The sequence below is a fragment of the Peromyscus leucopus genome, chromosome 8b, assembly GCF_004664715.2.
Source record: "Peromyscus leucopus breed LL Stock chromosome 8b, UCI_PerLeu_2.1, whole genome shotgun sequence".
Lineage (NCBI taxonomy): Eukaryota > Metazoa > Chordata > Mammalia > Rodentia > Cricetidae > Peromyscus > Peromyscus leucopus.
The window spans coordinates 60,588,214-60,603,164 of record NC_051086.1 but is presented as its reverse complement, the minus strand read 5'-3'; the positions used below and the strand labels follow the sequence as shown (position 1 = coordinate 60,603,164).

Sequence of the window (14,951 nt, the reverse complement as noted above, 5' to 3'; positions counted from 1 at the left end):
TAAACAGGCCTTGAAAGAACAATACTCAATTTCATATGGAAAAAACAAAAACAAAAAAAACAATGATAACTAAAACAATCTTGTACAATCAAAGAACTCCCAGAGGTATCACCATCCCTTATTTTAAGCTGTACTACAGAGCTATAGTAATAAAAACAGCATGGTATTAGTATAAAAGCAGATAGGTTGATCAATGGGATTGAATCAAAGACCAGCTGTAAATCCACACACCCATGGACACCTGATTTTTGATAAGGAAGTCAGAAATATACAATAAAAAATTGAAAGCATCTTCAAGAAATGATGCTGGTCTAAGTGGATGCTTGCATGTAGAAGAATGCAAATAGATCCATATCTATTCCCCTTCACAAAACTCAAGTCCAAGTGGATCAAAGAACTCAACATAAATCCAGATACACTGAACCTGATAGAAGAGAAAGTGGGGAATAGTCTTGAATGAATTGGTACAGGAGATAACTTCCTGAACAAAACACCAACAGCACAGGCACTAAGATCGACAATAAATGGGCCCTTATGAAATAGAAAAGCTTGGCAAAGGACACCATCAATAGAACAAAATGGCAGTCTACAGAATGGGAAAAGATTTTCACCAACTCCACATCTGACAGAAGACTAATATCCCAAATATATAAAGAACTCAAGAAACTAGATATCAACAAACCAAATAATCCAATTTAAAAATGTGGTACAGATCTAAACAGAGAATTCTCAACATAGGAGTCTCAAATGGCCAAGAAACACTTGAAGAAATGTTTAATATACTTAGCCATCAGGGAAATGCTGTGGGATGTCTTTCTGTATGCCCTGATATGTGTTGCTTCCATTGGCTAATAAATAAAGCTGTTTTGGTCTATGGCAAGACAGCTTAGAGGCAGATGGGAAATCCAAGCAGAGATATGGAGAAAAGAAGGGTAGAGTCAGAGGAGACTGAGCTGGCTGCCGGAGGAGCAACAAGATGCCAGCAGACTGGTAATGCCACGGCCACATGGCAAACACATAGATGAATAGAAATGGGTTCATTTAAGATGAAAGAACTATCTAGCAAGAGGCCTGTCATAGGCCATACAGTTGGTAATTAATATAAGCCTCTGAGTGATTATTTTATAAGCAGTTATGGGATCTCAGGGCTGGGTGGGACATAGGAAAATTCCCAGCTACATTTTGGCACCCAATGTGGGGCAAGAGTTTCCAACTAAAACCTGAGAGAATAAGAGACTCTAAAATGGAGCCCCAAACAGCTTCCTACTTCAGGTCTCACGCAGGACTGCAGTACACAAATGCACCCCCTGGCCATGGTGGGCTTCAGTGGCAACATGGCAGACTCCCATGGTCTCTGACTGGCTAGGCCATGATACAAAGTGGCTTCTCCCAGCCGCTGCCTGTGGGCTTGGGAGCACAGCCATAGGCTTGAAAACACAGACATGACTTTATACTGCTTCCCAGAATTGGGGATGTAAGCATCACTCATGGTACCTGCACGGGAAACCTCACCCGGCCCGGACACGGACAGGATTGACAGATTGATAGCTCTTTCTCGATTCCGTTGAAAAGTGGAATGGGGTGGATCTAGCAAGCTGCTGCTGCTTTTGTCCTAGCCACACAACTTAATAGTTCAAAATTTCTATGTGTGATGAATGGTTGCCCCTCTGAACATTTAAAATCAAACAGGCAGGTTAATGTCTGTCACAGCAGGGGACTTGGTTTTGGTGTGAGAGATTTAGCCCAGGGCCTCACACATGCTAAGCACATGCTCTATCACTGAGCTAAATCCCCATCTGTTTGCTAAAGCTTTGATTTAAAATTTAACTCTGATCTTTCTTTAATTAATACATCCATCCATCCATCCATCCATTCATTCATTCATTCATTTTACATCCTGGCTGCAGTTTCCCCTCCCTCCTCTCCTCCCAGTCCCTCCTCACTCCACACACAACACTCCACCCCTGTTCACACCTCCCAATCTACTCCATTTCTGTTTAGGAAAGGGCAGGTCTCCTAACAAAATACTGCATATTAAGTTGCAGGAAGACTAAGCACCTCCCCATGTATTCAGTCTGGGCAAGGCGACCCAGTATGAGGAGCAGGGTCCAGTCAAGCCCAGGGCCAGTGCCTGTGTGCTCCTGCTGTCTCTATCATCTGGTCTCTTACCTGTAGCTAGTTCTCAGCCTACTAGCCACACTCCAATTGCTGAATCTGATTCTGTTTTGAGTGCTAATTCTTTGCTACACAATTTACCATGCTTCCATAAGGATTTAATTTATAAAAGGAACTGAAAACAGAACTTTCTTTTAGTATTAAATATGCTAGTTTTTATGGATCTGAAGAATTAGAATAGGATTAAATAAAGTTATAAATTGAAACATTATTTAAAAAGAGGAACACATCATAGGGATGTTACCTTTTTTAAAACAAAAAACAGTTATTTCTAAACTGACAGCATGACTTTTTCAAACTTTATGAAGTTGTTTTTCTTTTCATTTTTTTTTTTCAAGACAGGGTTTCTCTGTGTAGTTTTTGGTGCCTGTCCTAGAGCTCGCTCTGTAGACCAGGGTCGCCTCGAACTCACAGAGATCCACCTGGCTCAGCCCCCCAGTGCTGGGATTAAAGGCATGTGCCACCACCATCCAGCCAAATGCCTATATCTTAATATGTTAATTTATGTCTGACTCAGAGCCATTAACTGTGTTTGTTTACTCCCTAATTTGAAAACAACTTCATAGCCTGTGGCGGTGGCACACACACCTTTAATCCCAGCACTCGGAGGCAGAACCAGGAGGATCAATGTGATTTGGAGGCCAACCTGGTCTACAGAGTGAGATCCAGGACAGGCACCAAAACTACACAGAGAAACCCTGTCTTGAAAAAATAAAAAAACAAAGAAAACAAAAACAAACAAAAAAGATAAAGGCATTTTGCGATGATAGTTATTATTAATGGGAAATAAATTGCTATCATATTATTCATACTTAAACTGTTCTCAAATTCACTATGTAGCAGAGAATGGATAACCTGTAACTTCTGACCCTTCTGTCTCTACCTCCAGAGTGCTGAGATTACAGGTGTAAGCTACCATGCCTGATTTTAAGAGGTACTAGGGATCAAACCCTTGACATAGTGCATGCTAAACAATCACTACCAACTGAGCTACTCCCTCAGTCCATTTGCAGATCTTTAAACAAGAAATAATATATTAATTGAGAGCTGCTGAAGTCTATAGGGGACACAGAAGAATGTGAAATAATACCATATTCATAAAGTTTATCTGCCTGAAGAGGTATAGTTATTATTAATATTCTGGCCCGCCCCTTGAAATCTCTCCCCTTGGGGCTGCCCTGTGTTCTGACATAAAAGCCTCATTTTAAGGAAAAACTCCTCCTCTTCCTCTCTCTCTTCTGCTCTCTCTCTTTCCATTCCCACGAGGTGTGCACACCTCCGCTCTCTCTCTCTTCTCTTTCTTCCTTGTCTCCCTCTTTCCTATCTTTCTCTTCATCTCTCTATTATAATAAACTCTCCACGTGGATGCAGTGCTCGGGTGTGAATGACTTTCCACACGCTGCCACCGCCCCCATTGCATCTGCCCAGTATGTTTTCTGGCCTGGCCAGCTGGGAGCTCCCTACTCGTGCAAATTCATAACAGTTATTATATTTTAAAAGTTAATCCAAAAATTTAAATATTTTATTAAATGTTAAAATTTATTATTATTATTTTGTGTGTGCGCATGTGTGTGTGCATGTATGCTTGTGCATATGCCATGGCATGTGTGTGGAGGTCAGAAAACAATTTTGTGGAGTTGGTTCTCTCCAGCCACCTTTCCTTGGATTCTAGGGAATCAAATTCATGTCACCACACTTGTGTGGCAAGCACCTTTTTCCTGCTGAGCCATCTCACAAGCCCTGATCCAAAAACATTTTTTATTTTAAGACAAGGTGTCACTATGTGTCCTTGGTTGACCTGGAAAACTCTATGCAGATCAGGATAGCTTTGAACGTCTAGAGATCTGCCTGCCTCTGCCTCCTGACTGCTGGGATTAAAGATGTGCATCACCACACCAGGCTGATCCCAAACTTTTAAGTGTAAATGTGTGGCAAAGAAGGATAAGTGATAAGAATTCAGAAGAGCTATCACAGTGGGAATATTGTTTCCAGTTGTAAAGAGTGTGAAGAGACTTAGAGGCTGACATTGGTATTGAGACATGAGAAAAAGGAAAGAATAGCAGAAATATAGTTGGGGTTGGTAATGAGATGACTAGTGAGTGAAACCAAAGCTTGCTTTGAGGTAGGCTACAAATGATACATTTCAGGGACCTGGTCTCTGATCATGATCCATCAAGAGATGGGGAACCTAGAGAGACATCTATCAACATTCTGAAAAATTGAGTAAAATCATAAATATATTGACTCAATAGCAGTAAGTCTTTAAGGAAAACCCTTTTTTCCCCAGAGCCAGAGGACACTGGTCAATGTAAACACAGATCTCCAGTAGAGGGCAGACAAGTCAAAGCTTACAGTACTGCAGCTACACTGAAGAAAGCAATGAGTTAACAGAAAATGCTAAGAGAAAATATACATTGTTGTTACTTAAAGGCTATTATCAGAACCTTAAATTTTAGGAAGAACCCAAATTAGAAGATAAATCTTTCATAGAAATCTGTGGTATAAAATGCTTCTAAAGTTGCAAAATAAATGTGCTCACTCAGGGCAGGCATACCAGGCATGCTAGCAAGCCCCATTATAGGTTCTAACCTCTATCTTCCTTACCTATCTCGGGTAGGTCCCAAAGGCTACCCAAATAAATGCCTAACTATGTACATATCTAAACACTCACCTGTGTTTCCCATTTCTTTTTGGTCAGCCAGGGAAGTGCTTGTTCCTATGGCCTTAAAGTCAGAGGTGAGGTCAAGTCACCAGAGAGAAATTCTGACGTATGCACTGACTCACCAAGCTGAAGAGCTGTCATACAGGAAGGCTGATAGGGAGTCTTCGTCTTACTAACTTAATACTTATGCATGAATATTAACACCAAGATAAAATGATTGAAGATTTCAATAAACCTTTTAAAGATAAAGCTAGATTTTGCAAAGTATCATAAACTTGTTTTCTTTGATTACTAAACATGTGTTTTTAAAGGTATAAGAGCAATGCTATTTAGTAGGTTGACTTTCTGCCATTTGGTGGAAATAATTTCCCTTCATGCTTTGTGAGTTTTTTCTTTCTTTCTCTCTTCTTCTTTTTGAGACAAAGTCTTACTATGTTGTGTAGGCTTCAAATATGCCATTCTTTTGCCTCTAAAATATTGATGACTCCCTTCCACCCCTACACATCAAGTAAAAGCCTTTAAGACTTGAGAACAAGAGTTCTCTCTCTTTCATATAATCCTTTCCTTCTGCACTCTTCATAAGGTAATTAGAGTTCAGATAAACAAAATAAGCATAGGAAGTCTATAATGACACAATCAGATCATTCTAATGCTATCTTTGCAAGATATTCTTTAATCTAGAGTCCCCTGCCAAACTGAAAAGAACTAAAGGGAGAAAGGGGGGCAAACAAAAAAATATGGAACATGGGTACACCTGATGGAATGTCTCCTTTCCTATGCATATTCTAATACAGATGAGAATCACTTTAAAACACTCATCTACCTATCCTCGTTACTAAAGGCACTAACAGCTCCAATAGATAGTTATAAGCATAAATGCTAAGAACCAGCAACTCCATAAAACTATGCTTCCTGGAAACAGGGAAATGTTAAAAGGGATTCCCCAGACAGTATCCTAGTCAGTAAACACTTCTCCAGGCAGCCACAGGAAATATTTATTACTGGCTTACTTTCCAGAAAACCCTAACTTTCCTGATACTGCCTCAACAACTCATGAAAAAGATAACTAAACCTCCAGAGTGATGGTAAGATAAAACATTACATGATACTAGAGAGGACTGAAAAATCTGAACTACAAGACTAACTAGCAAGTATACTGTAGCTTTGAAAAACCAAACAAAACCAACTAAATACATGCACGCATGAACACACACACACACACACACACACACACACACACACACACTAGTTAGATACCCAATGTGGGTACTTGGAATTGAGCCTAGGTCTTCAGGAAGAACAGTACACATTCTTGAGTGCTGAGCCATCTCTCTGGCCCCTGGATTTTGAATTATAAAGAAGTGTATTGGAAAACTAGCTAGGAAAAATGGGAATGGGGGAAGGATAGGTTAGTTTGAGTTTAGCTCCTTTCTGTTTCTCTTCCCAAGGGTCCTTGGACTGTGCAACAGTTTCCACCTCTGCCACACAGGAGAAATGTCAAACAGGAGATCTTCTAACACCTACATTTTTTTGTGTCTCATATAATGTCTATACACATTTATTTTATTTTTATATGTTATGTTTAGGCGTTCTGCCTGCATGCATGTCTGCATACCATGTGCACACAGTCAGTACCTGTCAAGGCCAGAAGGCATTGGATCCTCCAGAACTGGAGTTACCAAATGTTATAATCCACCATATGAGTGTTGGGATGTGAACCAGGATCCTCTGCAAGAGAGGCTAGTGCTTTAATTTAATGACTGAACTATCTCTCCAGCCCTACATATATTTACATATTTAAAAAGTTCTCTAAATTCCAGTGAAAAATTTATTCATTAATTTTGAAATCCAGGATTTAGTAGAGATGAAGATGAGGGTGTTGTTTGGTACTAGGGATTGAACTTGAGGCCTTGAACATTCTTGAGAAGCACTGTACTCCCAAATCACTTCCCAAGGCTGAGATGATATCTTTTATGAGACATGAATGAATGAAATTGCCTCTAATACTCTATGGCTCAAAGTGGATGGATGCTCATGGCCACAAAGTTTAAAGCTGCCTATACCACCTACTAACTTTGCAGGCTCCATGCATGTTCCTTATAGCTACCCACCAAAGGCTCCATTAATTCCCAAGATTCTACAGTGATACTATAACTGCAAATCAGGATTTTGTTCAATCTGTCCTTGGACTGCTTCCTCCTATGTCTTTAGTGTCTTTATTTTCAGATAGGAACACCTACATAAAAAGACATCATCATTGCCTTGCCCACGCAAGAGCAACTGTCATGTTCAAGGTTAGAGTACTGACATACTAACTGAATTTTAAGTCCTTGTCATTATAGACTTTGTCCTGCCACATAATATAAAACAAAGAATCTAGAATTTGATCAGAGGTCATAGTCCCAAGCAGGTTAGTGCTTGTATGGGAAACCAGGAAATATTATTTACCTCTAGCCTATAGCTTATGATGAAACCAGAACAACATAAACTAAATACTTTTATAATCTCATTCTATAGACATTAGTATTTTTAGATGTCATAAAATATTTTCACCTAAAATGTCAGAAAATTTTAATTTAGAAAAATATATACATAGCTGGATGGTGGTGGTCCATGCCTTTAATCCCAGCACTTGGGAGACAGAGGCAGGTGGATCTCAGAGAGATTTCATTACAGCACGGTGGGGCAGGCAGGGCCGGTGGGGCAGCTCTGGCTATGGCAGTGAGAGCATGAGGTAGAGGCTTACTTATTTACATGGTAGCAGACAGGAAACAAAGTTCAGGACCACAGCCTAGCATCAAAAAGAAAAAGCACACCCCAAAACAAACAGAAACCCAACCCCACCATCAACAAAAAGAAACTTCAAAAAATGGTTTAGAGATACAGATCAGTGATAGAGCCCTTGCCAAACATGTATGAGTCCCTAGGATCAATCCCTAGTACTGAGGGGGAAAAAGCAAGTCATATGACTATGCCCAATCCTCAAGGAAATATAATCCCACGTTCTGTCAGGATGAGAACCAGAAACACTAGCAAATACAATGAAATGACTAGAATAAGCATAGATAAGAGCCTTGACACGTAAAGATGATTTTAATATTACATAGACTAAGCAGGCTGTATTTAGGAGTGTGTGTGTGTGTGTGTGTGTGTGTGTGTGTGTGTGTGTGTGTGTGTTAAACAACAATTAAGAAAAAAAAGAGACCAGCTGGGAAGCGGTGGCACAGGCCTTTAATCCCAGCACTCAGGAGGCAGAGCCAGGTGGATCTCTGTGAGTTTGAGGCCAGCCTGGTCTACAGAGCAAGATCCAGGACAGGCACCAAAATTATTCGGAGAAACCCTGTCTCAAAACAACAACAACAAGAAGAGAGACCAAGTATTTGAATGAGAGCAGTGTGGGAGGGGAAACATTGGAGAAGTTGGAGGGAGTAAAAGGAAGGGGGAAATTATGTCAACATAATTCAAAAAATTAAAAAGTTATCATGAAAAAGGTAGTTTTAATTGGAAAGAGTTATACTTTAAAAAAGACATAAGGTTCAAACAATTAAATTAAATTCAAGTGGAAGTTTAAAATGTAATAATTATATTTTTTTAAAAAAAAGAAGAGAGAGATGGAGAAGAGGGAAGGAAAACAGTAAAATGCTGCCAGATATATGGTAACTCATACCTCCCAACACTTAAGGGGCTGAGGTCGGTGAACTGTGAGTTCAAAGTCAGTCTGGTCTACATAAGGCATCCCATGCCAGCCCAGACTACAGTGTGAGAGTCTGTCTCAACAAAACAAAACAACAGAAAAAGAGAAGTGCAAGAATGTCTTCAGGTCTCTATTTTCTACTCTCTTTTGATCTTATGCTCTTTGCATTCTTAGAACATCAATTCCAACAATGCCAAGCATCTATCGTCTTCTTAATAAAAGAGTCTAGAAAAAATAATTTTTCACTCCTAAGATCTGTATAAATTTCTCAGATGACACTGATTGGATCTGCTCTCAAAGCATTTGTTCTAGTTTGCTTTCTGTGACTATGATAAATTCACGATCAAAAGCAAACTGAGGAAGAGAAGGTTTATTTCATCTTGCAGGTTACAGTCCATTGTCTAGGGGAAGCCAAGGTAGGAAGTCAAGGCAGGAACCTGGAGAAACAATGGAGGAACACTGCTTACTGGCTCCATCTCTGTCTCAGGTACCTTTCTTATACAGCCCAGGCCCACTTGTCCAGGATGGCACTGCTCACATCCCTGTGGGCCTTTCTACATCAATTAGCAATTAAGAACGTGAGCCTACAGACACACTCATTGGCCAGTCTGATGGGGCAATTCTTCAGTTGAGGTTCCCTCTTACCTAGGTATGTCAAGTTGACAACCAAGATTAGCTATTAGCTATCACAGTATCCAAGGAAAATGATAGACCAGCTTGACATGAGCCTACTAATATGACCATTCAGTGGTAGAAAAAGCAAAGTCAAGTAATATTCAGCACTATCAAAACACTGTGGAGTAAAATGAACACAACTTCCCAAAAGAAAATCTATAGAACATACCAAAAAGTAGAAACTATCCTTCCAAAGACTAATTTTTTTAAAAAAAAATTTCAATAACTACCCCCTTTCCCCTCAAATTACAAATGTGAGATAATTTTTTGTAAAAATAAACTATGTCGTCTTGGCTTTCATACTACAAATTGCTCCCAAAATTAAGTCATATTAGTTGTAAAAACAAATGCTTAGGGAATACCTATGGGTAAATCCTGGGAAAATATTTCCTTAAGTTATTTTCATAAGGCACTTTGGGATACAAATCTGAGCACCTCATAAGGAAATTTCCTCTTATAGCAAATTCAATGGATTTTGAGCCACCTAGGTGAATGATAACATGACTACAGAGTAAGAGGAGTAACTTCTGAAATCACAGGCAGCATGTGGGAGTACCTGGATCTGAATACAGGTCTGATTGCTCCTGGGAAGAGGCAGAGAGTAAAATGGTACCAGGTATCCAATTACCAGCTTATGGAGAAAGAGGTTTTTCCTCTTGTTCATATCTTAAGTAGCAAATAGCAATAGTGCTTGGCACATACTATGTGGGGGATGGAAGATGTCCAAGGATTAAGTTCCTTTTCCTAAGTAATATTCAACAGTAATAAAATAAAGTTGAATTTCCCTTTGTTATTATCCTAAAATCTGGATATATTCCCACAGGAATAAAACACTCAATTTCCAAGAAGCCCCAGGTAATACACATTGTGAGTTGAAACAATCCTCTATATAGCCTTTTGAAGCCGGGCAAGATTAACACAAAACAATGAAAGAAAGAATATAGGTTTTAAAATAAATCAAGTGAATAAAGAACAGGGGGGCAGGGAAGATAATCAGCATAATTAAAACATGGTTGATAAGTGCTGGTACGGTTGGTTGGTAGAATAAGAAGGAAGAGTTATGTCAATGCATGCCTACACTACTTTATGTTTTAGTTGTGATGCTGTATGATAAATACTTAGAGAGGATAGGTATGGGGTTGGAGAGACAGATTGGTGGTTAAGAGCACTTGTTGCTGAGGCCCATGTTCGGTTCCAGCACTGGTGTCAGGCAGTTCCTAACCATCTGTGACTCAACTTCCAGGTACCCAGTTCCCTCTTTTGGCTCTCTCTCTCTCCCTCTCCCCCCCCTCTCTCTCTCACACACACACCTCCTTTATAAAAGGGTAACTTATCATTCTACAACAGCTAAAACAACAGCATTTTTTTCCCTAGCTGATGTATTTCTCCCCACTGTCAGAATAATTCAGCTGAAGCTTTCCAATCTTAATTTAAGGACTATGTTTCAGAAAGGGCAGCTATGCAAGTTGGGTTATCACACTGGACAAGAACAAGATACAAAGCTCATTTTATTTATTTATTTTTCTGAGACAGAGTTTCTTTGTGTAGCCTTGGTTGTCCTGGAACTAGCTTAGTAGACCAGGCTGGCCTCAAACTCACAGAGATTCACCTGCCTCTGCCCTGCAAGTGCTGGGATTAAAGGCGTGTGCCACCACTGCCCTATTTTTTTTAAATGGAATTATTCATTATTAATAAACTCTCTTACCACAATAAGTATTTGATAAATTATGTAAGTGAGTTTGATTACAACAAACCATTCTTCATCTTTCTCTTTTTTCATATTATTTTAATTTTATGTGTATGGGTGTTTTGTCTGCTTGTATATTTGGACACCATGTGCATGCAGTACTCAAAGAGGCCAGGAGAGGGTGTCAGATCCCCTAGAATTAGAGTTACAGTTTGTGAGCTGCTGTGTGGGTGCTAGGAGTTGAAGCTGGGATCCTTTGGAAGAGCAGTCAGTGCTCTTAATCACAGAGTCCTCTCTCTAGCTCCTTATCTTCTTTTCTATCTCCAAATTTTATCTGCAAAATTCAACTATATGTATGCTGTTTCTCTATCAACTGATGAGTCTAGATACCTAAAGTCCTCTCGTCCACGTGACCTATGGAATGCTGCTGTTCTGTGGGCCACAGAGGTCAGGTTGTTCTGAGAGGACTATGCAAACCCTTCAGAAGATTGCTAGAATGCAGCAGTACCTAACACTTACTAGAGGCTTACATTACCAGGACTTAGTTTGCTGCCTTCCTGAGATTTCATGATAATTCCACCAGGCAGGCATATGGTTTCTTATTCTCATTCTTAGGATAAAGAAATGTAGACTTAGAAAAAGAAACCCCATTATTCAGAGTCACATACTCTTTACCAGCACTCCATATTGCCTTCCTGTCGCCTTCCCTTTCATTAAGAGCTCTAGCCTTTGACAAGTAAGCCAAAGCAAACCAAACCCAGTCACAGGGATACGAGGTTCCTGCAGTCTCTGGCATACATCAACAAATAAGCCTATTCTCCACAGGAAAGCTAGGTGGGTGTTTTTAAAAATATCAGCCTAGTCTGGAAAGTCTTCAGTGGCTTCTTGTCACAGAACTAAACAGCAAGTCTTGATTTTGTACAATCTGGCCTTTGTGACTTCACCATGTGCTTGTGAATTTTTTCTCCCCCTTTCTTTGCTCTAGACTCACTAGCCTTCTTTCTATTCCCTGATTGTGCCAGTTTCCTGACTTTAAAGTTTCCCTTTCCCATTCTTTCCACCCAACTTTTCCCTGGTTGATTTAGACTAGCAACTTAAAAGAGCTCAACTAAAAACACCAGTTCTCCTTGGGATGCTTTTCTTCTTTAGTAATTTTTATAGCCCATCCTGCTCCAAACTAACTTAGACGCTTCATTCATTCTCATAGGATGACTTTCTACTTTAAAGAAATTTAATTTTTTTCTGAATAATTATCTGTTTATTGCCCTTTCTCCAGTAGTTAGGTTACAATGGGAAGCACCATATTTGCCATATATATCCTTAGCAACCCAAATAGTGTCTGGCACACAGGAAGTACTTTATAAACATTTGTTAAAAGAACAAATGATTGAAAGGTAACCAGATACACAAGAAATGGAAGCTAAGGTCATGCCCTTAAGACACAGAAGCCAGGCAAGAACTGTGAATATAGCCAGTAAAGGAAGTGCCCAGGCCAGTTTTGCCTCTGCTTTTGATATTGTACTGCTGCAGCTGCTCCAGATTAAGCCAGTTTAATTAGTGCAAGGTAGAGAGAGCAGTAGAACCAGATCATCGGAAAACATGACTGGGAAAGGAAATGAAGCAGTGGTGTCTTAAAGTATGACTTAATGATGATGGCCTTGGCATTCACTTTAAACATAACTTTGGATGGTAGAATTTAAATTATTACTACATGGCAACATTGCAGTTGATTAATGCTCTAGTGAATTTTAATTGATATTTACTTGTTATATAAAGTTCACAACAGGAAGGGTAATAAATTCTCTGAATGCCAGAATTGCTTAATATAGCCCGGGTGCCAGGTGGTGGTAGCACAAGCCTTTAATTGTCAGATAGAGGCAAGAGAATCTCTGTGAGTTCAAGAATAAGCCTGGTCTACACGGCAAGTTCCAGCACAGACATGGCTACATAGAGAAACCCTGTCTTGAAAAACATCAACCAATCAACCACATACATATATATATATATAGAGAGAGAGAGAGGAGTCTGGGCTACGTTAGGTATGGTGGTGTAGTCCCGTAATCCCAGTTACTTGGAAAGCTATGGCAGGAGGATAGTAAATTTGAGGCCAACTGGGCAATTTAGCAAGACCCTGTCTCAGAATAAAACTTAACAAAAAGGAGTAGGGTACTGAAGATTTGGTTCAGTTGCAGAGCTACCTAGCATGTGCAAGATCCTGTGTTCCCCCAGTACTGAGGGAAACCAAGAAAAAAGACAGGGCTTCTCTGCAGCTCATTCTTTTCTTTCTTTAAAGATTTATTTTTATTATGTTTATTTACATATATGTGTACATGTGTTTACAAATGCATGCTGTGTGTGTGTGTGTGTGTGTGTGTGTGTGTGTGTGTGTGTGCCCCTTGCAGACCAGAAAGGGATGTTGGATCCCCTGGAACTGGACTTACAGGCAGTTGTGAAAAGTCCAGTTTAGGTGCTGGGAACTGAACCTGGGTCCTCTGCAAGAGAACGCAACCCCTAGGCCATCTCTTTAGCTCCCTGTAGCTCATTCTTAAGGTACCTAAAAACAGACCAGGTAAGGGACTGCTAGTGCCAAAACTGAAAACAAGGCCCCCTCCTCCCAGCAAAACCTCCTTAAGAAGGAAAAAGTAGTTAAATACACAAAGTTTATAAAGATGCTACTTATAAAGCAAACTAAACACATCTACAAATATAATCCATATGGCAATCAGTTCCAAGACTTCAGAGCAGTCTGTGGAGATTTAGGATTAAATGGTGGTGGAAAGGTAGAGGTGTGTGTGCATCTTCTCACTTCTATTAACTTTGGACAAAATCAGGCCTTCCTGTCTTCCCAACTTTAGGACTACTAGTAAAATATTCCAATATAGAGCTATCAAAGTGTTGAATTTGGATTAATTCAGTATTAGAATCTAAAGTGAGAGTTCCAGCCCAGCCTATGTCACATAATGAGACTCTGTCTTCAAAACAATAATCTAAAGTCAACTTTAAAACTTGACTCTATGAATAAGATGACTTTGACACTCCAAAGTCCTCCAAATCCTCATCATCTGAATGAAACTCTGCTGAAGCTCTGTGTGTGTGTGTGTGTGCGCATGCGCGCGCGCGCACGTGCATGCGTGCGTGCGTGCGTTGGTTGCTTGGTAGCTCAGGATGGATGAGAACTATATATATATCCCATGATGACCATAACTCATGTTGATCCTCCTGCCTCAGCATTCAAAGTGCTGGGATTTCAGGAGCGAACTGTGACATTCAGCTCCACTTCTGTATTTAAAAAAAATGTTTTTATGTGTATGGATGTTATGCCTACATGTGTGTTTGCATATCACAAGCATGCCTGATGCCCTTAGAGGCCAGAAGAGGGTGTTAGATTCCATGGAACTGGAGTTACAGATGGTTGTGAGCCACCTTATGGGTGCTAGGAAATGAACCCAGGTCCTCTAGAAGAGTAGCCATTGCTCTTTACTATTGAGCCATCTCTCCAGCCACCCCCTTTAAAAATATTTATTTTTATTACATTTTGTGTGTGTGTGTGTGTGCATGTGCCAGTAGGTAATGTGCATGTGAGTGCAGGTGCCCACATTGGCCAGAAGCATTGGGTACCCCTGAAACTGGGTTACAGGCAGTTGTTGAATTTTGATCTATCTGTAATTATTTTTTCATAACAGTGAGATAAAGAAACAAATGTGCTTTTGCTATTTATTTTCTCATTTAAGATTTCTTATAAAATTTCTCATGAAACTGTATAGTTGTTTTTATTTTAGTCTTTTTAATGTTAGTGGCTTCAATGAATGAATGTTAGTAATATCACAGTTTTTTTGATCATTACCAAAACCATCACATATATTGCTGAAATTATTAAGGCAACTCCACATAGTTAAAAGGGAGGTTTATTTTGTGGGGTAACTCACAAGTGAAGGGATAGGTAACAGGGTCTGGGAAAGGTGTAGTGCAGTCCACCAGTGTTCTCTGGAGAACTCTGCTCTGACTACCTCCAGCATCCAGGGTCCGGCACATCCGGATCTTGGATCTTCAGGGTCCTC

General features: G+C 39.9%; 1 protein-coding gene and 1 long non-coding RNA gene across 3 annotated transcripts in view; one reads left to right on the top strand and one right to left on the bottom strand.

The window, feature by feature from the left end:
- Ssh2 (slingshot protein phosphatase 2) overlaps positions 1–14,951 on the bottom strand; it is a 257,691-nt gene that overhangs the window by 155,878 nt on the left and 86,862 nt on the right. The window lies entirely within an intron of this gene.
- Positions 1,503–13,693, top strand: LOC119087043. The gene is made up of 3 exons (XR_005090481.1): positions 1,503–1,563; positions 11,728–11,731; positions 13,680–13,693. It is a non-coding gene; the product is annotated as an uncharacterized LOC119087043 (long non-coding RNA).